The sequence below is a fragment of the Leiobunum rupestre genome, chromosome 9, assembly GCF_980474605.1.
Source record: "Leiobunum rupestre chromosome 9, qqLeiRupe1.1.hap1, whole genome shotgun sequence".
Classification (NCBI taxonomy): Eukaryota; Metazoa; Arthropoda; class Arachnida; order Opiliones; family Sclerosomatidae; genus Leiobunum; species Leiobunum rupestre.
This window is the reverse complement of record NC_143392.1, coordinates 40,214,607-40,230,147: the sequence shown is the minus strand read 5'-3', so window position 1 is coordinate 40,230,147 and position 15,541 is coordinate 40,214,607. Positions and strand designations below refer to the sequence as shown.

At 42.9% G+C, this 15,541-nt stretch overlaps 67 non-coding genes across 67 annotated transcripts; all 67 read left to right on the top strand.

Annotated features, from left to right (window-relative positions):
• Positions 1-103: 103 nt before the first annotated feature.
• Positions 104-185, top strand: TRNAL-CAG (transfer RNA leucine (anticodon CAG)). Its single transcript has one exon. It is a non-coding gene; the product is annotated as a tRNA-Leu (tRNA).
• A 108-nt stretch (positions 186-293) lies between these two features.
• Positions 294-375, top strand: TRNAL-UAG (transfer RNA leucine (anticodon UAG)). Its single transcript has one exon. It is a non-coding gene; the product is annotated as a tRNA-Leu (tRNA).
• Positions 376-483: 108 nt separating this feature from the next.
• Positions 484-565, top strand: TRNAL-CAG (transfer RNA leucine (anticodon CAG)). Its single transcript has one exon. It is a non-coding gene; the product is annotated as a tRNA-Leu (tRNA).
• Positions 566-672: 107 nt separating this feature from the next.
• Positions 673-758, top strand: TRNAL-CAG (transfer RNA leucine (anticodon CAG)). Its single transcript has one exon. It is a non-coding gene; the product is annotated as a tRNA-Leu (tRNA).
• A 108-nt stretch (positions 759-866) lies between these two features.
• On the top strand, positions 867-948 carry TRNAL-CAG (transfer RNA leucine (anticodon CAG)). Its single transcript has one exon. It is a non-coding gene; the product is annotated as a tRNA-Leu (tRNA).
• Positions 949-1,056: 108 nt separating this feature from the next.
• TRNAL-CAG (transfer RNA leucine (anticodon CAG)) lies at positions 1,057-1,138 on the top strand. Its single transcript has one exon. It is a non-coding gene; the product is annotated as a tRNA-Leu (tRNA).
• Positions 1,139-1,246: 108 nt separating this feature from the next.
• TRNAL-UAG (transfer RNA leucine (anticodon UAG)) lies at positions 1,247-1,328 on the top strand. Its single transcript has one exon. It is a non-coding gene; the product is annotated as a tRNA-Leu (tRNA).
• A 108-nt stretch (positions 1,329-1,436) lies between these two features.
• Positions 1,437-1,518, top strand: TRNAL-CAG (transfer RNA leucine (anticodon CAG)). The gene has a single exon. It is a non-coding gene; the product is annotated as a tRNA-Leu (tRNA).
• A 108-nt stretch (positions 1,519-1,626) lies between these two features.
• Positions 1,627-1,708, top strand: TRNAL-CAG (transfer RNA leucine (anticodon CAG)). The gene has a single exon. It is a non-coding gene; the product is annotated as a tRNA-Leu (tRNA).
• Positions 1,709-1,816: 108 nt separating this feature from the next.
• Positions 1,817-1,898, top strand: TRNAL-CAG (transfer RNA leucine (anticodon CAG)). Its single transcript has one exon. It is a non-coding gene; the product is annotated as a tRNA-Leu (tRNA).
• A 485-nt stretch (positions 1,899-2,383) lies between these two features.
• TRNAL-CAG (transfer RNA leucine (anticodon CAG)) lies at positions 2,384-2,465 on the top strand. Its single transcript has one exon. It is a non-coding gene; the product is annotated as a tRNA-Leu (tRNA).
• Positions 2,466-2,573: 108 nt separating this feature from the next.
• On the top strand, positions 2,574-2,655 carry TRNAL-CAG (transfer RNA leucine (anticodon CAG)). The gene has a single exon. It is a non-coding gene; the product is annotated as a tRNA-Leu (tRNA).
• A 108-nt stretch (positions 2,656-2,763) lies between these two features.
• On the top strand, positions 2,764-2,845 carry TRNAL-CAG (transfer RNA leucine (anticodon CAG)). The gene has a single exon. It is a non-coding gene; the product is annotated as a tRNA-Leu (tRNA).
• A 108-nt stretch (positions 2,846-2,953) lies between these two features.
• TRNAL-CAG (transfer RNA leucine (anticodon CAG)) lies at positions 2,954-3,035 on the top strand. Its single transcript has one exon. It is a non-coding gene; the product is annotated as a tRNA-Leu (tRNA).
• A 106-nt stretch (positions 3,036-3,141) lies between these two features.
• On the top strand, positions 3,142-3,223 carry TRNAL-CAG (transfer RNA leucine (anticodon CAG)). Its single transcript has one exon. It is a non-coding gene; the product is annotated as a tRNA-Leu (tRNA).
• A 108-nt stretch (positions 3,224-3,331) lies between these two features.
• TRNAL-CAG (transfer RNA leucine (anticodon CAG)) lies at positions 3,332-3,413 on the top strand. Its single transcript has one exon. It is a non-coding gene; the product is annotated as a tRNA-Leu (tRNA).
• A 296-nt stretch (positions 3,414-3,709) lies between these two features.
• TRNAL-UAG (transfer RNA leucine (anticodon UAG)) lies at positions 3,710-3,791 on the top strand. The gene has a single exon. It is a non-coding gene; the product is annotated as a tRNA-Leu (tRNA).
• A 108-nt stretch (positions 3,792-3,899) lies between these two features.
• Positions 3,900-3,981, top strand: TRNAL-UAG (transfer RNA leucine (anticodon UAG)). Its single transcript has one exon. It is a non-coding gene; the product is annotated as a tRNA-Leu (tRNA).
• Positions 3,982-4,089: 108 nt separating this feature from the next.
• Positions 4,090-4,171, top strand: TRNAL-CAG (transfer RNA leucine (anticodon CAG)). The gene has a single exon. It is a non-coding gene; the product is annotated as a tRNA-Leu (tRNA).
• A 105-nt stretch (positions 4,172-4,276) lies between these two features.
• TRNAL-UAG (transfer RNA leucine (anticodon UAG)) lies at positions 4,277-4,358 on the top strand. The gene has a single exon. It is a non-coding gene; the product is annotated as a tRNA-Leu (tRNA).
• A 108-nt stretch (positions 4,359-4,466) lies between these two features.
• TRNAL-CAG (transfer RNA leucine (anticodon CAG)) lies at positions 4,467-4,548 on the top strand. The gene has a single exon. It is a non-coding gene; the product is annotated as a tRNA-Leu (tRNA).
• A 298-nt stretch (positions 4,549-4,846) lies between these two features.
• TRNAL-CAG (transfer RNA leucine (anticodon CAG)) lies at positions 4,847-4,928 on the top strand. Its single transcript has one exon. It is a non-coding gene; the product is annotated as a tRNA-Leu (tRNA).
• A 108-nt stretch (positions 4,929-5,036) lies between these two features.
• TRNAL-CAG (transfer RNA leucine (anticodon CAG)) lies at positions 5,037-5,118 on the top strand. The gene has a single exon. It is a non-coding gene; the product is annotated as a tRNA-Leu (tRNA).
• A 108-nt stretch (positions 5,119-5,226) lies between these two features.
• Positions 5,227-5,308, top strand: TRNAL-CAG (transfer RNA leucine (anticodon CAG)). Its single transcript has one exon. It is a non-coding gene; the product is annotated as a tRNA-Leu (tRNA).
• Positions 5,309-5,603: 295 nt separating this feature from the next.
• On the top strand, positions 5,604-5,685 carry TRNAL-CAG (transfer RNA leucine (anticodon CAG)). The gene has a single exon. It is a non-coding gene; the product is annotated as a tRNA-Leu (tRNA).
• A 295-nt stretch (positions 5,686-5,980) lies between these two features.
• Positions 5,981-6,062, top strand: TRNAL-UAG (transfer RNA leucine (anticodon UAG)). Its single transcript has one exon. It is a non-coding gene; the product is annotated as a tRNA-Leu (tRNA).
• A 108-nt stretch (positions 6,063-6,170) lies between these two features.
• TRNAL-CAG (transfer RNA leucine (anticodon CAG)) lies at positions 6,171-6,252 on the top strand. The gene has a single exon. It is a non-coding gene; the product is annotated as a tRNA-Leu (tRNA).
• A 108-nt stretch (positions 6,253-6,360) lies between these two features.
• On the top strand, positions 6,361-6,442 carry TRNAL-UAG (transfer RNA leucine (anticodon UAG)). The gene has a single exon. It is a non-coding gene; the product is annotated as a tRNA-Leu (tRNA).
• A 108-nt stretch (positions 6,443-6,550) lies between these two features.
• On the top strand, positions 6,551-6,632 carry TRNAL-CAG (transfer RNA leucine (anticodon CAG)). Its single transcript has one exon. It is a non-coding gene; the product is annotated as a tRNA-Leu (tRNA).
• Positions 6,633-6,739: 107 nt separating this feature from the next.
• TRNAL-CAG (transfer RNA leucine (anticodon CAG)) lies at positions 6,740-6,825 on the top strand. The gene has a single exon. It is a non-coding gene; the product is annotated as a tRNA-Leu (tRNA).
• Positions 6,826-6,933: 108 nt separating this feature from the next.
• TRNAL-CAG (transfer RNA leucine (anticodon CAG)) lies at positions 6,934-7,015 on the top strand. The gene has a single exon. It is a non-coding gene; the product is annotated as a tRNA-Leu (tRNA).
• A 108-nt stretch (positions 7,016-7,123) lies between these two features.
• Positions 7,124-7,205, top strand: TRNAL-CAG (transfer RNA leucine (anticodon CAG)). The gene has a single exon. It is a non-coding gene; the product is annotated as a tRNA-Leu (tRNA).
• Positions 7,206-7,313: 108 nt separating this feature from the next.
• Positions 7,314-7,395, top strand: TRNAL-UAG (transfer RNA leucine (anticodon UAG)). The gene has a single exon. It is a non-coding gene; the product is annotated as a tRNA-Leu (tRNA).
• Positions 7,396-7,503: 108 nt separating this feature from the next.
• Positions 7,504-7,585, top strand: TRNAL-CAG (transfer RNA leucine (anticodon CAG)). Its single transcript has one exon. It is a non-coding gene; the product is annotated as a tRNA-Leu (tRNA).
• Positions 7,586-7,693: 108 nt separating this feature from the next.
• TRNAL-CAG (transfer RNA leucine (anticodon CAG)) lies at positions 7,694-7,775 on the top strand. Its single transcript has one exon. It is a non-coding gene; the product is annotated as a tRNA-Leu (tRNA).
• Positions 7,776-7,883: 108 nt separating this feature from the next.
• TRNAL-CAG (transfer RNA leucine (anticodon CAG)) lies at positions 7,884-7,965 on the top strand. The gene has a single exon. It is a non-coding gene; the product is annotated as a tRNA-Leu (tRNA).
• A 485-nt stretch (positions 7,966-8,450) lies between these two features.
• Positions 8,451-8,532, top strand: TRNAL-CAG (transfer RNA leucine (anticodon CAG)). The gene has a single exon. It is a non-coding gene; the product is annotated as a tRNA-Leu (tRNA).
• A 108-nt stretch (positions 8,533-8,640) lies between these two features.
• TRNAL-CAG (transfer RNA leucine (anticodon CAG)) lies at positions 8,641-8,722 on the top strand. The gene has a single exon. It is a non-coding gene; the product is annotated as a tRNA-Leu (tRNA).
• A 108-nt stretch (positions 8,723-8,830) lies between these two features.
• Positions 8,831-8,912, top strand: TRNAL-CAG (transfer RNA leucine (anticodon CAG)). The gene has a single exon. It is a non-coding gene; the product is annotated as a tRNA-Leu (tRNA).
• A 108-nt stretch (positions 8,913-9,020) lies between these two features.
• Positions 9,021-9,102, top strand: TRNAL-CAG (transfer RNA leucine (anticodon CAG)). The gene has a single exon. It is a non-coding gene; the product is annotated as a tRNA-Leu (tRNA).
• A 106-nt stretch (positions 9,103-9,208) lies between these two features.
• Positions 9,209-9,290, top strand: TRNAL-CAG (transfer RNA leucine (anticodon CAG)). The gene has a single exon. It is a non-coding gene; the product is annotated as a tRNA-Leu (tRNA).
• Positions 9,291-9,398: 108 nt separating this feature from the next.
• TRNAL-CAG (transfer RNA leucine (anticodon CAG)) lies at positions 9,399-9,480 on the top strand. The gene has a single exon. It is a non-coding gene; the product is annotated as a tRNA-Leu (tRNA).
• Positions 9,481-9,776: 296 nt separating this feature from the next.
• On the top strand, positions 9,777-9,858 carry TRNAL-UAG (transfer RNA leucine (anticodon UAG)). Its single transcript has one exon. It is a non-coding gene; the product is annotated as a tRNA-Leu (tRNA).
• Positions 9,859-9,966: 108 nt separating this feature from the next.
• Positions 9,967-10,048, top strand: TRNAL-UAG (transfer RNA leucine (anticodon UAG)). The gene has a single exon. It is a non-coding gene; the product is annotated as a tRNA-Leu (tRNA).
• Positions 10,049-10,156: 108 nt separating this feature from the next.
• On the top strand, positions 10,157-10,238 carry TRNAL-CAG (transfer RNA leucine (anticodon CAG)). The gene has a single exon. It is a non-coding gene; the product is annotated as a tRNA-Leu (tRNA).
• A 105-nt stretch (positions 10,239-10,343) lies between these two features.
• TRNAL-UAG (transfer RNA leucine (anticodon UAG)) lies at positions 10,344-10,425 on the top strand. Its single transcript has one exon. It is a non-coding gene; the product is annotated as a tRNA-Leu (tRNA).
• A 108-nt stretch (positions 10,426-10,533) lies between these two features.
• On the top strand, positions 10,534-10,615 carry TRNAL-CAG (transfer RNA leucine (anticodon CAG)). The gene has a single exon. It is a non-coding gene; the product is annotated as a tRNA-Leu (tRNA).
• A 298-nt stretch (positions 10,616-10,913) lies between these two features.
• Positions 10,914-10,995, top strand: TRNAL-CAG (transfer RNA leucine (anticodon CAG)). Its single transcript has one exon. It is a non-coding gene; the product is annotated as a tRNA-Leu (tRNA).
• Positions 10,996-11,103: 108 nt separating this feature from the next.
• TRNAL-CAG (transfer RNA leucine (anticodon CAG)) lies at positions 11,104-11,185 on the top strand. The gene has a single exon. It is a non-coding gene; the product is annotated as a tRNA-Leu (tRNA).
• A 108-nt stretch (positions 11,186-11,293) lies between these two features.
• Positions 11,294-11,375, top strand: TRNAL-CAG (transfer RNA leucine (anticodon CAG)). The gene has a single exon. It is a non-coding gene; the product is annotated as a tRNA-Leu (tRNA).
• Positions 11,376-11,670: 295 nt separating this feature from the next.
• On the top strand, positions 11,671-11,752 carry TRNAL-CAG (transfer RNA leucine (anticodon CAG)). Its single transcript has one exon. It is a non-coding gene; the product is annotated as a tRNA-Leu (tRNA).
• Positions 11,753-12,047: 295 nt separating this feature from the next.
• On the top strand, positions 12,048-12,129 carry TRNAL-UAG (transfer RNA leucine (anticodon UAG)). Its single transcript has one exon. It is a non-coding gene; the product is annotated as a tRNA-Leu (tRNA).
• A 108-nt stretch (positions 12,130-12,237) lies between these two features.
• Positions 12,238-12,319, top strand: TRNAL-UAG (transfer RNA leucine (anticodon UAG)). The gene has a single exon. It is a non-coding gene; the product is annotated as a tRNA-Leu (tRNA).
• A 108-nt stretch (positions 12,320-12,427) lies between these two features.
• On the top strand, positions 12,428-12,509 carry TRNAL-CAG (transfer RNA leucine (anticodon CAG)). The gene has a single exon. It is a non-coding gene; the product is annotated as a tRNA-Leu (tRNA).
• Positions 12,510-12,614: 105 nt separating this feature from the next.
• Positions 12,615-12,696, top strand: TRNAL-CAG (transfer RNA leucine (anticodon CAG)). Its single transcript has one exon. It is a non-coding gene; the product is annotated as a tRNA-Leu (tRNA).
• Positions 12,697-12,804: 108 nt separating this feature from the next.
• On the top strand, positions 12,805-12,886 carry TRNAL-CAG (transfer RNA leucine (anticodon CAG)). The gene has a single exon. It is a non-coding gene; the product is annotated as a tRNA-Leu (tRNA).
• A 295-nt stretch (positions 12,887-13,181) lies between these two features.
• TRNAL-CAG (transfer RNA leucine (anticodon CAG)) lies at positions 13,182-13,263 on the top strand. Its single transcript has one exon. It is a non-coding gene; the product is annotated as a tRNA-Leu (tRNA).
• A 108-nt stretch (positions 13,264-13,371) lies between these two features.
• TRNAL-CAG (transfer RNA leucine (anticodon CAG)) lies at positions 13,372-13,453 on the top strand. The gene has a single exon. It is a non-coding gene; the product is annotated as a tRNA-Leu (tRNA).
• A 108-nt stretch (positions 13,454-13,561) lies between these two features.
• On the top strand, positions 13,562-13,643 carry TRNAL-CAG (transfer RNA leucine (anticodon CAG)). Its single transcript has one exon. It is a non-coding gene; the product is annotated as a tRNA-Leu (tRNA).
• Positions 13,644-13,751: 108 nt separating this feature from the next.
• TRNAL-CAG (transfer RNA leucine (anticodon CAG)) lies at positions 13,752-13,833 on the top strand. Its single transcript has one exon. It is a non-coding gene; the product is annotated as a tRNA-Leu (tRNA).
• A 108-nt stretch (positions 13,834-13,941) lies between these two features.
• On the top strand, positions 13,942-14,023 carry TRNAL-CAG (transfer RNA leucine (anticodon CAG)). The gene has a single exon. It is a non-coding gene; the product is annotated as a tRNA-Leu (tRNA).
• A 108-nt stretch (positions 14,024-14,131) lies between these two features.
• Positions 14,132-14,213, top strand: TRNAL-UAG (transfer RNA leucine (anticodon UAG)). Its single transcript has one exon. It is a non-coding gene; the product is annotated as a tRNA-Leu (tRNA).
• A 298-nt stretch (positions 14,214-14,511) lies between these two features.
• On the top strand, positions 14,512-14,593 carry TRNAL-CAG (transfer RNA leucine (anticodon CAG)). Its single transcript has one exon. It is a non-coding gene; the product is annotated as a tRNA-Leu (tRNA).
• Positions 14,594-14,701: 108 nt separating this feature from the next.
• TRNAL-CAG (transfer RNA leucine (anticodon CAG)) lies at positions 14,702-14,783 on the top strand. Its single transcript has one exon. It is a non-coding gene; the product is annotated as a tRNA-Leu (tRNA).
• A 108-nt stretch (positions 14,784-14,891) lies between these two features.
• TRNAL-CAG (transfer RNA leucine (anticodon CAG)) lies at positions 14,892-14,973 on the top strand. Its single transcript has one exon. It is a non-coding gene; the product is annotated as a tRNA-Leu (tRNA).
• A 108-nt stretch (positions 14,974-15,081) lies between these two features.
• Positions 15,082-15,163, top strand: TRNAL-CAG (transfer RNA leucine (anticodon CAG)). The gene has a single exon. It is a non-coding gene; the product is annotated as a tRNA-Leu (tRNA).
• A 295-nt stretch (positions 15,164-15,458) lies between these two features.
• TRNAL-CAG (transfer RNA leucine (anticodon CAG)) lies at positions 15,459-15,540 on the top strand. Its single transcript has one exon. It is a non-coding gene; the product is annotated as a tRNA-Leu (tRNA).
• Position 15,541: the final 1 nt, after the last annotated feature.

Here is a 15,541-nt window from a genome sequence, read left to right as displayed (position 1 = left end):
TTTAAGGGGAGAAGGATGATTTATTTGATTTTAAAGAAGAGGTTGGGTGACGCTACCTGGTTAATTGAAAGACGCGAATTTAAGAATAAAAATTCGAAATGAAGGCAGCGTGGCCGAGTGGTCTATGGCGCTGGTTTCAGGCACCAGTATCTTCTGAGGCATGGGTTCGAATCCCATCGTTGTCATTTCTTTTAAGGGGAGAAGGATGATTTATTTGATTTTAAAGAAGAGGTTGGGTGACGCTACCTGGTTAATTGAAAGACGCGAATTTAAGAATAAAAATTAGAAATGAAGGCAGCGTGGCCGAGTGGTCTATGGCCCTGGTTTTAGGCACCAGTCTCTTTTGAGGCATGGGTTCGAATCCCATCGTTGTCATTTCTTTTAAGGGGAGAAGGATGATTTATTTGATTTTAAAGAAGATGTTTGGTGACGCTACCTGGTTAATTGAAAGACGCGAATTTAAGAATAAAAACTAGAAATGAAGGCAGCGTGGCCGAGTGGTCTATGGCGCTGGTTTCAGGCACCAGTCTCTTCTGAGACATGGGTTCGAATCCCATCGTTGTCATTTCTTTTAAGGGGAGAAATATGATTTATTTGATTTTAAAGAAGAGGTGGGGAGAAGCTAACTGGTTAATAGAAAGACACGAATTTAAAAAAAAGGCAAGATATGAAGGCAGCGTGGCCGAGTGAGTGGTTTATGGCGCTGGTTTCAGGCACCAGTCTCTTCTGAGGCATGGGTTCGAATCCCATCGTTGTCATTTCTTTTAAGGGGGGAAGGATGTATTATTTGATTTTAAAGGAGATGTTTGGTGACGCTACCTTGTTAATTGAAAGACGCGAATTTAAGAATAAAAATTAGAAATGAAGGCAGCGTGGCCGAGTGGTCTATGGCGCTGGTTTCAGGCACCAGTCTCTTCTGAGGCATGGGTTCGAATCCCATCGTTGTCATTTCTTTTAAGGGGAGAAGGATGATTTATTTGATTTTAAAGAAGAGGTTGGGTGACGCTACCTGGTTAATTGAAAGACGCGAATTTAAGAATAAAAATTCGAAATGAAGGCAGCGTGGCCGAGTGGTCTATGGCGCTGGTTTCAGGCACCAGTATCTTCTGAGGCATGGGTTCGAATCCCATCGTTGTCATTTCTTTTAAGGGGAGAAGGATGATTTATTTGATTTTAAAGAAGAGGTTGGGTGACGCTACCTGGTTAATTGAAAGACGCGAATTTAAGAATAAAAATTAGAAATGAAGGCAGCGTGGCCGAGTGGTCTATGGCCCTGGTTTTAGGCACCAGTCTCTTTTGAGGCATGGGTTCGAATCCCATCGTTGTCATTTCTTTTAAGGGGAGAAGGATGATTTATTTCATTTTAAAGAAGAGGTTGGGTGACGCTACCTGGTTAATTGAAAGACGCGAATTTAAGAATAAAAATTCGAAATGAAGGCAGCGTGGCCGAGTGGTCTATGGCGCTGGTTTCAGGCACCAGTCTCTTCTGAGGCATGGGTTCGAATCCCATCGTTGTCATTTTTTTTAAGTTGAGAAGGATGATTTATTTGATTTTAAAGGAGATGTTTGGTGACGCTACCTGGTTAATTGAAAGATGCGAATTTAAGAATAAAAAGTCGAAATGAAGGCAGCGTGGCCGAGTGGTCTATGGCGCTGGTTTCAGGCACCAGTCTCTTCTGAGGCATGGGTTCGAATCCCTTCGTTGTCATTTCTTTTAAGGGGAGAAGGATGATTTATTTGATTTTAAAGAAGATGTTTGGTGACGCTACCTGGTTAATTGAAAGACGCGAATTTAAGAATAAAAACTAGAAATGAAGGCAGCGTGGCCGAGTGGTCTATGGCGCTGGTTTCAGGCACCAGTCTCTTCTGAAGCATGGGTTCGAATCCCATCGCTGTCATTTCTTTTATGGGAGAAGGATTATTTATTTGATTTTAAAAAAGGGGTGGGGAGAAGCTAACTGGTTAATTGAAAGACGCGAATTTAAAAAAATAGTGGTATTGAAGGCAGCGTGGCCGAGTGGTCTATGGCGTTGGTTATAGGCACCAGTCTCTTCTGAGGCATGGGTTCAAATCCCATCGTTGTCATTTCTTTTAAGGGGAGAAGGATGATTTATTTGATTTTAAAGAAGAGGTTGGGTGACGCTACCTGGTTAATTGAAAGACGCGAATTTAAGAATAAAAATACGAAATGAAGGCAGCGTGGCCGAGTGGTCTATGGCGGTGGTTTCAGGCACCAGTCTCTTCTGAGGCATGGGTTCGAATCGCATCGTTGTCATTTCTTTTAAGGGGAGAAGGATGATTTATTTGATTTTAAAGAAGAGGTTGGGTGACGCTACCTGGTTAATTGAAAGACGCGAATTTAAGAATAAAAATTCGAAATGAAGGCAGCGTGGCCGAGTGGTCTATGGCGCTGGTTTCAGGCACCAGTCTCTTCTGAGGCATGGGTTCGAATCCCATCGTTGTCATTTCTTTTAAGGGGAGAAGGATGATTTATTTGATTTTAAAGAAGAGGTTGGGTGACGCTACCTGGTTAATTGAAAGACGCGAATTTAAGAATAAAAATTCGAAATGAAGGCAGCGTGGCCGAGTGGTCTATGGCGCTGGTTTCAGGCACCAGTCTCTTCTGAGGCATGGGTTCGAATCCCATCGTTGTCATTTCTTTTAAGGGGAGAAGGATGATTTATTTGATTTTAAAGAAGAGATTGGGTGACGCTACCTGGTTAATTAAAAGACGCGAATTTAAGAATAAAAATTCGAAATGAAGGCAGCGTGGCCGAGTGGTCTATGGCGCTGGTTTCAGGCACCAGTCTCTTCTGAGGCATGGGTTCGAATCGCATCGTTGTCATTTCTTTTAAGGGGAGAAGGATGATTTATTTGATTTTAAAGAAGAGGTTGGGTGACGCTACCTGGTTAATTGAAAGACGCGAATTTAAGAATAAAAATTCGAAACGAAGGCAGCGTGGCCGAGTGGTCTATGGCGCTGGTTTCAGGCACCAGTCTCTTCTGAGGCATGGGTTCGAATCCCATTGCTGTCATTTCTTTTATGGGAGAAGGATTATTTATTTGATTTTAAAAAAGGGGTGGGGAAATGCTAACTGGTTAATTGAAAGACGCGAATTTAAAAAAAAGAGTGGTATTGAAGGTAGCGTGGCCGAGTGGTCTATGGCGTTGGTTTCAGGCACCAGTCTCTTCTGAGGCATGGGTTCGAATCCCATCGTTGTCATTTCTTTTAAGGGGAGAAGGATGATTTATTTGATTTTAAAGAAGAGGTTGGGTGAGGCTACCTGGTTAATTGAAAGACGCGAATTTAAGAATAAAAATTAGAAATGAAGGCAGCGTGGCCGAGTGGTCTATGGCGCTGGTTTCAGGCACCAGTCTCTTCTGAGGCATGGGTTCGAATCCCATCGCTGTCATTTCTTTTATGGGAGAAGGATTATTTATTTGATTTTAAAAAAGGGGTGGGGAGAAGCTAACTGGTTAATTGAAAGGCGCGAATTTAAAAAAAAGAGTGGTATTGAAGGCAGCGTGGCCGAGTGGTCTATGGCGTTGGTTTTAGGCACCAGTCTCTTCTGAGGCATGGGTTTGAATCCCATCGTTGTCATTTCTTTTAAGGGGAGAAGGATGATTTATTTGAATTTAAAGAAGAGGTTGGGTGACGCTACCTGGTTAATTGAAAGACGCGAATTTAAGAATAAAAATTAGAAATGAAGGCAGCGTGGCCGAGTGGTCTATGGCGCTGGTTTTAGGCACCAGTCTCTTCTGAGGCATGGGTTCGAATCCCATCGTTGTCATTTCTATTAAGGGGAGAAGGATGATTTATTTGATTTTAAAGAAGAGGTTGGGTGACGCTACCTGGTTAATTGAAAGACGCGAATTTAAGAATAAAAATTCGAAATGAAGGCAGCGTGGCCGAGTGGTCTATGGCGCTGGTTTTAGGCACCAGTCTCTTCTGAGGCATGGGTTCGAATCCCATCGTTGTCATTTCTATTAAGGGGAGAAGGATGATTTATTTGATTTTAAAGAAGAGGTCGGGTGACGCTACCTGGTTAATTGAAAGACGCGAATTTAAGAATAAAAATTCGAAATGAAGGCAGCGTGGCCGAGTGGTCTATGGCGCTGGTTTCAGGCACCAGTCTCTTCTGAGGCATGGGTTCGAATCCCATCGCTGTCATTTCTTTTATGGGAGAAGGATTATTTATTTGATTTTAAAAAAGGGGTGGGGAGAAGCTAACTGGTTAATTGAAAGACGCGAATTTAAAAAAAGAGTGGTATTGAAGGCAGCGTGGCCGAGTGGTCTATGGCGTTGGTTTTAGGCACCAGTCTCTTCTGAGGCATGGGTTCGAATCCCATCGTTGTCATTTCTTTTAAGGGGAGAAGGATGATTTATTTGATTTTAAAGAAGAGGTTGGGTGACGCTACCTGGTTAATTGAAAGACGCGAATTTAAGAATAAAAATTAGAAATGAAGGCAGCGTGGCCGAGTGGTCTATGGCGCTGGTTTCAGGCACCAGTCTCTTCTGAGGCATGGGTTCGAATCCCATCGTTGTCATTTCTTTTAAGGGGAGAAGGATGATTTATTTGATTTGAAAGAAGAGGCTGGGTGACGCTACCTGGTTAATTGAAAGACGCGAATTTAAGAATAAAAATTAGATATGAAGGCAGCGTGGCCGAGTGGTCTATGGCACTGGATTTAGGCACCAGTCTCTTCTGAGGCATGGGTTCGAATCCCATCGTTGTCAATTCTTTTAAGGGGAGAAGGATGATTTATTTGATTTTAAGGAAGAGGTTGGGTGACGCTACCTGGTTAATTGAAAGACGCGAATTTAAGAATAAAAATTAGAAATGAAGGCAGCGTGGCCGAGTGGTCTATGGCGCTGGTTTCAGGCACCAGTCTCTTCTGAGGCATGGGTTCGAATCCCATCGTTGTCATTTCTTTTAAGGGGAGAAGGATGATTTATTTGATTTGAAAGAAGAGGCTGGGTGACGCTACCTGGTTAATTGAAAGACGCGAATTTAAGAATAAAAATTCGAAATGAAGGCAGCGTGGCCGAGTGGTCTATGGCGTTGGTTTCAGGCACCAGTCTCTTCTGAGGCATGGGTTCGAATCCCATCGTTGTCATTTCTTTTAAGGGGAGAAGGATGATTTATTTGATTTTAAAGAAGAGGTTGGGTGAGGCTACCTGGTTAATTGAAAGACGCGAATTTAAGAATAAAAATTAGAAATGAAGGCAGCGTGGCCGAGTGGTCTATGGCGCTGGTTTCAGGCACCAGTCTCTTCTGAGGCATGGGTTCGAATCCCATCGCTGTCATTTCTTTTATGGGAGAAGGATTATTTATTTGATTTTAAAAAAGGGGTGGGGAGAAGCTAACTGGTTAATTGAAAGGCGCGAATTTAAAAAAAAGAGTGGTATTGAAGGCAGCGTGGCCGAGTGGTCTATGGCGTTGGTTTTAGGCACCAGTCTCTTCTGAGGCATGGGTTTGAATCCCATCGTTGTCATTTCTTTTAAGGGGAGAAGGATGATTTATTTGATTTAAAGAAGAGGTTGGGTGATGCTACCTGGTTAATTGAAAGACGCGAATTTAAGAATAAAAATGCGAAATGAAGGCAGCGTGGCCGAGTGGTCTATGGCGCTGGTTTCAGGCACCAGTCTCTTCTGAGGCATGGGTTCGAATCCCATCGCTGTCATTTCTTTTTGGGAGAAGGATTATTTATTTGATTTTAAAAAAGGGGTGGGGAGAAGCTAACTGGTTAATTGAAAGACGCGAATTTAAAAAAAGAGTGGTATTGAAGGCAGCGTGGCCGAGTGGTCTATGGCGTTGGTTTTAAGCACCAGTCTCTTCTGAGGCATGGGTTTCGAATCCCATCGTTGTCATTTCTTTTAAGGGGAGAAGGATGTATTATTTGATTTTAAAGAAGATTTTTGGTGACGCTCCGTGGTTAATTGAAAGACGCGAATTTAAGAATAAAAATTAGAAATGAAGGCAGCGTGGCCGAGTGGTCTATGGCGCTGGTTTTAGGCACCAGTCTCTTCTGAGGCATGGGTTCGAATCCCATCGTTGTCATTTCTTTTAAGGGGAGAAGGATGATTTATTTGATTTTAAAGAAGAGGTTGGGTGACGCTACCTGGTTAATTGAAAGACGCGAATTTAAGAATAAAAATTCGAAATGAAGGCAGCGTGGCCGAGTGGTCTATGGCGCTGGTTTCAGGCACCAGTATCTTCTGAGGCATGGGTTCGAATCCCATCGTTGTCATTTCTTTTAAGGGGAGAAGGATGATTTATTTGATTTTAAAGAAGAGGTTGGGTGACGCTACCTGGTTAATTGAAAGACGCGAATTTAAGAATAAAAATTAGAAATGAAGGCAGCGTGGCCGAGTGGTCTATGGCCCTGGTTTTAGGCACCAGTCTCTTTTGAGGCATGGGTTCGAATCCCATCGTTGTCATTTCTTTTAAGGGGAGAAGGATGATTTATTTGATTTTAAAGAAGATGTTTGGTGACGCTACCTGGTTAATTGAAAGACGCGAATTTAAGAATAAAAACTAGAAATGAAGGCAGCGTGGCCGAGTGGTCTATGGCGCTGGTTTCAGGCACCAGTCTCTTCTGAGACATGGGTTCGAATCCCATCGTTGTCATTTCTTTTAAGGGGAGAAATATGATTTATTTGATTTTAAAGAAGAGGTGGGGAGAAGCTAACTGGTTAATAGAAAGACACGAATTTAAAAAAAAGGCAAGATATGAAGGCAGCGTGGCCGAGTGAGTGGTTTATGGCGCTGGTTTCAGGCACCAGTCTCTTCTGAGGCATGGGTTCGAATCCCATCGTTGTCATTTCTTTTAAGGGGGGAAGGATGTATTATTTGATTTTAAAGGAGATGTTTGGTGACGCTACCTTGTTAATTGAAAGACGCGAATTTAAGAATAAAAATTAGAAATGAAGGCAGCGTGGCCGAGTGGTCTATGGCGCTGGTTTCAGGCACCAGTCTCTTCTGAGGCATGGGTTCGAATCCCATCGTTGTCATTTCTTTTAAGGGGAGAAGGATGATTTATTTGATTTTAAAGAAGAGGTTGGGTGACGCTACCTGGTTAATTGAAAGACGCGAATTTAAGAATAAAAATTCGAAATGAAGGCAGCGTGGCCGAGTGGTCTATGGCGCTGGTTTCAGGCACCAGTATCTTCTGAGGCATGGGTTCGAATCCCATCGTTGTCATTTCTTTTAAGGGGAGAAGGATGATTTATTTGATTTTAAAGAAGAGGTTGGGTGACGCTACCTGGTTAATTGAAAGACGCGAATTTAAGAATAAAAATTAGAAATGAAGGCAGCGTGGCCGAGTGGTCTATGGCCCTGGTTTTAGGCACCAGTCTCTTTTGAGGCATGGGTTCGAATCCCATCGTTGTCATTTCTTTTAAGGGGAGAAGGATGATTTATTTCATTTTAAAGAAGAGGTTGGGTGACGCTACCTGGTTAATTGAAAGACGCGAATTTAAGAATAAAAATTCGAAATGAAGGCAGCGTGGCCGAGTGGTCTATGGCGCTGGTTTCAGGCACCAGTCTCTTCTGAGGCATGGGTTCGAATCCCATCGTTGTCATTTTTTTTAAGTTGAGAAGGATGATTTATTTGATTTTAAAGGAGATGTTTGGTGACGCTACCTGGTTAATTGAAAGATGCGAATTTAAGAATAAAAAGTCGAAATGAAGGCAGCGTGGCCGAGTGGTCTATGGCGCTGGTTTCAGGCACCAGTCTCTTCTGAGGCATGGGTTCGAATCCCTTCGTTGTCATTTCTTTTAAGGGGAGAAGGATGATTTATTTGATTTTAAAGAAGATGTTTGGTGACGCTACCTGGTTAATTGAAAGACGCGAATTTAAGAATAAAAACTAGAAATGAAGGCAGCGTGGCCGAGTGGTCTATGGCGCTGGTTTCAGGCACCAGTCTCTTCTGAAGCATGGGTTCGAATCCCATCGCTGTCATTTCTTTTATGGGAGAAGGATTATTTATTTGATTTTAAAAAAGGGGTGGGGAGAAGCTAACTGGTTAATTGAAAGACGCGAATTTAAAAAAATAGTGGTATTGAAGGCAGCGTGGCCGAGTGGTCTATGGCGTTGGTTATAGGCACCAGTCTCTTCTGAGGCATGGGTTCAAATCCCATCGTTGTCATTTCTTTTAAGGGGAGAAGGATGATTTATTTGATTTTAAAGAAGAGGTTGGGTGACGCTACCTGGTTAATTGAAAGACGCGAATTTAAGAATAAAAATACGAAATGAAGGCAGCGTGGCCGAGTGGTCTATGGCGGTGGTTTCAGGCACCAGTCTCTTCTGAGGCATGGGTTCGAATCGCATCGTTGTCATTTCTTTTAAGGGGAGAAGGATGATTTATTTGATTTTAAAGAAGAGGTTGGGTGACGCTACCTGGTTAATTGAAAGACGCGAATTTAAGAATAAAAATTCGAAATGAAGGCAGCGTGGCCGAGTGGTCTATGGCGCTGGTTTCAGGCACCAGTCTCTTCTGAGGCATGGGTTCGAATCCCATCGTTGTCATTTCTTTTAAGGGGAGAAGGATGATTTATTTGATTTTAAAGAAGAGGTTGGGTGACGCTACCTGGTTAATTGAAAGACGCGAATTTAAGAATAAAAATTCGAAATGAAGGCAGCGTGGCCGAGTGGTCTATGGCGCTGGTTTCAGGCACCAGTCTCTTCTGAGGCATGGGTTCGAATCCCATCGTTGTCATTTCTTTTAAGGGGAGAAGGATGATTTATTTGATTTTAAAGAAGAGATTGGGTGACGCTACCTGGTTAATTAAAAGACGCGAATTTAAGAATAAAAATTCGAAATGAAGGCAGCGTGGCCGAGTGGTCTATGGCGCTGGTTTCAGGCACCAGTCTCTTCTGAGGCATGGGTTCGAATCGCATCGTTGTCATTTCTTTTAAGGGGAGAAGGATGATTTATTTGATTTTAAAGAAGAGGTTGGGTGACGCTACCTGGTTAATTGAAAGACGCGAATTTAAGAATAAAAATTCGAAACGAAGGCAGCGTGGCCGAGTGGTCTATGGCGCTGGTTTCAGGCACCAGTCTCTTCTGAGGCATGGGTTCGAATCCCATTGCTGTCATTTCTTTTATGGGAGAAGGATTATTTATTTGATTTTAAAAAAGGGGTGGGGAAATGCTAACTGGTTAATTGAAAGACGCGAATTTAAAAAAAAGAGTGGTATTGAAGGTAGCGTGGCCGAGTGGTCTATGGCGTTGGTTTCAGGCACCAGTCTCTTCTGAGGCATGGGTTCGAATCCCATCGTTGTCATTTCTTTTAAGGGGAGAAGGATGATTTATTTGATTTTAAAGAAGAGGTTGGGTGAGGCTACCTGGTTAATTGAAAGACGCGAATTTAAGAATAAAAATTAGAAATGAAGGCAGCGTGGCCGAGTGGTCTATGGCGCTGGTTTCAGGCACCAGTCTCTTCTGAGGCATGGGTTCGAATCCCATCGCTGTCATTTCTTTTATGGGAGAAGGATTATTTATTTGATTTTAAAAAAGGGGTGGGGAGAAGCTAACTGGTTAATTGAAAGGCGCGAATTTAAAAAAAAGAGTGGTATTGAAGGCAGCGTGGCCGAGTGGTCTATGGCGTTGGTTTTAGGCACCAGTCTCTTCTGAGGCATGGGTTTGAATCCCATCGTTGTCATTTCTTTTAAGGGGAGAAGGATGATTTATTTGAATTTAAAGAAGAGGTTGGGTGACGCTACCTGGTTAATTGAAAGACGCGAATTTAAGAATAAAAATTAGAAATGAAGGCAGCGTGGCCGAGTGGTCTATGGCGCTGGTTTTAGGCACCAGTCTCTTCTGAGGCATGGGTTCGAATCCCATCGTTGTCATTTCTATTAAGGGGAGAAGGATGATTTATTTGATTTTAAAGAAGAGGTTGGGTGACGCTACCTGGTTAATTGAAAGACGCGAATTTAAGAATAAAAATTCGAAATGAAGGCAGCGTGGCCGAGTGGTCTATGGCGCTGGTTTTAGGCACCAGTCTCTTCTGAGGCATGGGTTCGAATCCCATCGTTGTCATTTCTATTAAGGGGAGAAGGATGATTTATTTGATTTTAAAGAAGAGGTCGGGTGACGCTACCTGGTTAATTGAAAGACGCGAATTTAAGAATAAAAATTCGAAATGAAGGCAGCGTGGCCGAGTGGTCTATGGCGCTGGTTTCAGGCACCAGTCTCTTCTGAGGCATGGGTTCGAATCCCATCGCTGTCATTTCTTTTATGGGAGAAGGATTATTTATTTGATTTTAAAAAAGGGGTGGGGAGAAGCTAACTGGTTAATTGAAAGACGCGAATTTAAAAAAAGAGTGGTATTGAAGGCAGCGTGGCCGAGTGGTCTATGGCGTTGGTTTTAGGCACCAGTCTCTTCTGAGGCATGGGTTCGAATCCCATCGTTGTCATTTCTTTTAAGGGGAGAAGGATGATTTATTTGATTTTAAAGAAGAGGTTGGGTGACGCTACCTGGTTAATTGAAAGACGCGAATTTAAGAATAAAAATTAGAAATGAAGGCAGCGTGGCCGAGTGGTCTATGGCGCTGGTTTCAGGCACCAGTCTCTTCTGAGGCATGGGTTCGAATCCCATCGTTGTCATTTCTTTTAAGGGGAGAAGGATGATTTATTTGATTTGAAAGAAGAGGCTGGGTGACGCTACCTGGTTAATTGAAAGACGCGAATTTAAGAATAAAAATTAGATATGAAGGCAGCGTGGCCGAGTGGTCTATGGCACTGGATTTAGGCACCAGTCTCTTCTGAGGCATGGGTTCGAATCCCATCGTTGTCAATTCTTTTAAGGGGAGAAGGATGATTTATTTGATTTTAAGGAAGAGGTTGGGTGACGCTACCTGGTTAATTGAAAGACGCGAATTTAAGAATAAAAATTAGAAATGAAGGCAGCGTGGCCGAGTGGTCTATGGCGCTGGTTTCAGGCACCAGTCTCTTCTGAGGCATGGGTTCGAATCCCATCGTTGTCATTTCTTTTAAGGGGAGAAGGATGATTTATTTGATTTGAAAGAAGAGGCTGGGTGACGCTACCTGGTTAATTGAAAGACGCGAATTTAAGAATAAAAATTCGAAATGAAGGCAGCGTGGCCGAGTGGTCTATGGCGTTGGTTTCAGGCACCAGTCTCTTCTGAGGCATGGGTTCGAATCCCATCGTTGTCATTTCTTTTAAGGGGAGAAGGATGATTTATTTGATTTTAAAGAAGAGGTTGGGTGAGGCTACCTGGTTAATTGAAAGACGCGAATTTAAGAATAAAAATTAGAAATGAAGGCAGCGTGGCCGAGTGGTCTATGGCGCTGGTTTCAGGCACCAGTCTCTTCTGAGGCATGGGTTCGAATCCCATCGCTGTCATTTCTTTTATGGGAGAAGGATTATTTATTTGATTTTAAAAAAGGGGTGGGGAGAAGCTAACTGGTTAATTGAAAGGCGCGAATTTAAAAAAAAGAGTGGTATTGAAGGCAGCGTGGCCGAGTGGTCTATGGCGTTGGTTTTAGGCACCAGTCTCTTCTGAGGCATGGGTTTGAATCCCATCGTTGTCATTTCTTTTAAGGGGAGAAGGATGATTTATTTGATTTAAAGAAGAGGTTGGGTGATGCTACCTGGTTAATTGAAAGACGCGAATTTAAGAATAAAAATGCGAAATGAAGGCAGCGTGGCCGAGTGGTCTATGGCGCTGGTTTCAGGCACCAGTCTCTTCTGAGGCATGGGTTCGAATCCCATCGCTGTCATTTCTTTTTGGGAGAAGGATTATTTATTTGATTTTAAAAAAGGGGTGGGGAGAAGCTAACTGGTTAATTGAAAGACGCGAATTTAAAAAAAGAGTGGTATTGAAGGCAGCGTGGCCGAGTGGTCTATGGCGTTGGTTTTAAGCACCAGTCTCTTCTGAGGCATGGGTTTCGAATCCCATCGTTGTCATTTCTTTTAAGGGGAGAAGGATGTATTATTTGATTTTAAAGAAGATTTTTGGTGACGCTCCGTGGTTAATTGAAAGACGCGAATTTAAGAATAAAAATTAGAAATGAAGGCAGCGTGGCCGAGTGGTCTATGGCGCTGGTTTTAGGCACCAGTCTCTTCTGAGGCATGGGTTCGAATCCCATCGTTGTCATTTCTTTTAAGGGGAGAAGGATGATTTATTTGATTTTAAAGAAGAGGTTGGGTGACGCTACCTGGTTAATTGAAAGACGCGAATTTAAGAATAAAAATTAGAAATGAAGGCAGCGTGGCCGAGTGGTCTATGGCGCTGGTTTTAGGCACCAGTCTCATCTGAGGCATGGGTTCGAATCCCATCGTTGTCATTTCTTTTAGGAGGAGAAGGATGATTTATTTGATTTTAAAGAAGAGGTTGGGTGACGCTACCTGGTTAATTGAAAGACGCGAATTTAAGAATAAAAATTCGAAATGAAGGCAGCGTGGCCGAGTGGTCTATGGCGCTAGTTTCAGGCACCAGTCTCTTCTGAGGCATGGGTTCGAATCCCATCGCTGTCATTTCTTTTATGGGAGAAGGATTATTTATTTGATTTTAAAAAAGGGGTGGGGAGAAGCTAACTGGTTAATTGAAAGACGCGAATTTAAAAAAAGAGTGGTATTGAAGGCAGCGTGGCCGAGTGGTCTATGGCGCTGGTTTCAGGCACCAGTCTCTTCTGAGGCATGGGTTCGAATCCCATCGTTGTCATTTCTTTTAAGGGGAGAAGGATGTATTATTTGATTTAAAAGAACATGTTTGGTGACGCTACCTGGTTAATTGAAAGACGCGAATTTAAGAATAAAAATTAGAAATGCAGGCAGCGTGGCCGAGTGGTCTATGGCGCTGGTTTCAGGCACCAGTCTCTTCTGAGGCATGGGTTCGAATCCCATCGCTGTCATTTCTTTTATGGGAGAAGGATTATTTATTTGATTTTAAAAAAGGGGTGGGGAGAAGCTAACTGGTTAATTGAAAGACGCGAATTTAAAAAAAGAGTGGTATTGAAGGTAGCGTGGCCGAGTGGTCTATGGCGTTGGTTTTAGGCACCAGTCTCTTCTGAGGCATGGGTTCGAATCCCATCGTTGTCATTTCTTTTAAGGGGAGAAGGATGATTTATTTGATTTTAAAGAAGAGGTTGGGTGACGCTACCTGGTTAATTGAAAGACGCGAATTTAAGAATAAAAATTCGAAATGAAGGCAGCGTGGCCGAGTGGTCTATGGCGCTGGTTTCAGGCACCAGTCTCTTCTGAGGCATGGGTTCGAATCCCATCGTTGTCATTTCTTTTAAGGGGAGAAGGATGATTTATTTGATTTTAAAGAAGAGGTTGGGTGACGCTACCTGGTTAATTGAAAGACGCGAATTTAAGAATAAAAATTCGAAATGAAGGCAGCGTGGCCGAGTGGTCTATGGCGCTGGTTTCAGGCACCAGTCTCTTCTGAGGCATGGGTTCGAATCCCATCGTTGTCATTTCTTTTAAGGGGAGAAGGATGATTTATTTGATTTTAAAGAAGAGGTTGGGTGACGCTACCTGGTTAATTGAAAGACGCGAATTTAAGAATAAAAATTCGAAATGAAGGCAGCGTGGCCGAGTGGTCTATGGCGCTGGTTTCAGGCACCAGTCTCTTCTGAGGCATGGGTTCGAATCCTATCGTTGTCATTTCTTTTAAGGGGAGAAGGATGATTTATTTGATTTTAAAGAAGATGTTTGGTGACGCAACCTGGTTAATTGAAAGACGCGAATTTAAGAATAAAAATTAGAAATGAAGGCAGCGTGGCCGAGTGGTCTATGGCGCTGGTTTCAGGCACCAGTCTCTTCTGAGGCATGGGTTCGAATCCCATCGTTGTCATTTCTTTTAAGGGGAGAAGGGTGATTTATTTGATTTTAAAGAAGAGGTTGGGTGACGCTACCTGGTTAATTGAAAGACGCGAATTTAAGAATAAAAATTCGAAATGAAGGCAGCGTGGCCGAGTGGTCTATGGCGCTGGTTTCAGGCACCAGTCTCTTCTGAGGCATGGGTTCGGATCCCATCGTTGTCATTTCTTTTAAGGGGAGAAGGATGATTTATTTGATTTTAAAAAAGATGTTTGGTGACGCAACCTGGTTAATTGAAAGACGCGAATTTAAGAAAAAAAACTAGAAATGAAGGCAGCGTGGCCGAGTGGTCTATGGCGCTGGTTTTAGGCACCAGTCTCTTCTGAGGCATGGGTTCGAGTCCCATCGTTGTCATTTCTTTTAAGGGGAGAAGGATGATTTATTTGATTTTAAAGAAGAGGTTGGGTGACGCTACCTGGTTAATTGAAAGACGCGAATTTAAGAATAAAAATTCGAAATGAAGGCAGCGTGGCCGAGTGGTCTATGGCGCTGGTTTCAGGCACCAATCTCTTCTGAGGCATGGGTTCGAATGCCATCGTTGTCATTTCTTTTAAGGGGAGAAGGATGATTTATTTGATTTTAAAGAAGAGGTTGGGTGACGCTACCTGGTTAATTGAAAGACGCGAATTTAAGAATAAAAATTCGAAATGAAGGCAGCGTGGCCGAGTGGTCTATGGCGCTGGTTTCAGGCACCAGTCTCTTCTGAGGCATGTGTTCGAATCCCATCGTTGTCATTTCTTTTAAGGGGAGAAGGATGATTTATTTGATTTTGAAGAAGAGGTTGGGTGACGCTACCTGGTTAATTGAAAGACGCGAATTTAAGAATAAAAATTCGAAATGAAGGCAGCGTGGCCGAGTGGTCTATGGCGCTGGTTTCAGGCACCAGTCTTTTCTGAGGCATGGGTTCGAATCCCATCGCTGTCATTTCTTTTAAGGGGAGAAGGATGATTTATTTGATTTTAAAGAAGATGTTGGGTGACGCTACCTGGTTATTTGAAAGACGCGAATTTAAGAATAAAAATTCGAAATGAAGGCAGCGTGGCCGAGTGGTCTATGGCGCTGGTTTCAGGCACCAGTCTCTTCTGAGGCATGGGTTCGAATCCCATCGTTGTCATTTCTTTTAAGGGGAGAAGGATGTATTATTTGATTTTAAAGAACATGTATGGTGACGCTACCTGGTTAATTGAAAGACGCGAATTTAAGAATAAAAATTAGAAATGAAGGCAGCGTGGCCGAGTGGTCTATGGCGCTGGTTTCAGGCACCAGTCTCTTCTGAGGCATGGGTTCGAATCCCATCGCTGTCATTTCTTTTATGGGAGAAGGATTATTTATTTGATTTTAAAAAAGGGGTGGGGAGAAGCTAACTGGTTAATTGAAAGACGCGAATTTAAAAAAAGAGTGGTATTGAAGGTAGCGTGGCCGAGTGGTCTATGGCGTTGGTTTTAGGCACCAGTCTCTTCTGAGGCATGGGTTCGAATCCCATTGTTGTCATTTCTTTTAAGGGGAGAAGGATGATTTATTTGATTTTAAAGAAGAGGTTGGGTGACGCTACCTGGTTAATTGAAAGACGCGAATTTAAGAATAAAAATTCGAAATGAAGGCAGCGTGGCCGAGTGGTCTATGGCGCTGGTACCAGGCACCAGGCTCTTCTGAGGCATGGGTTCGAATCCCATCGTTGTCAT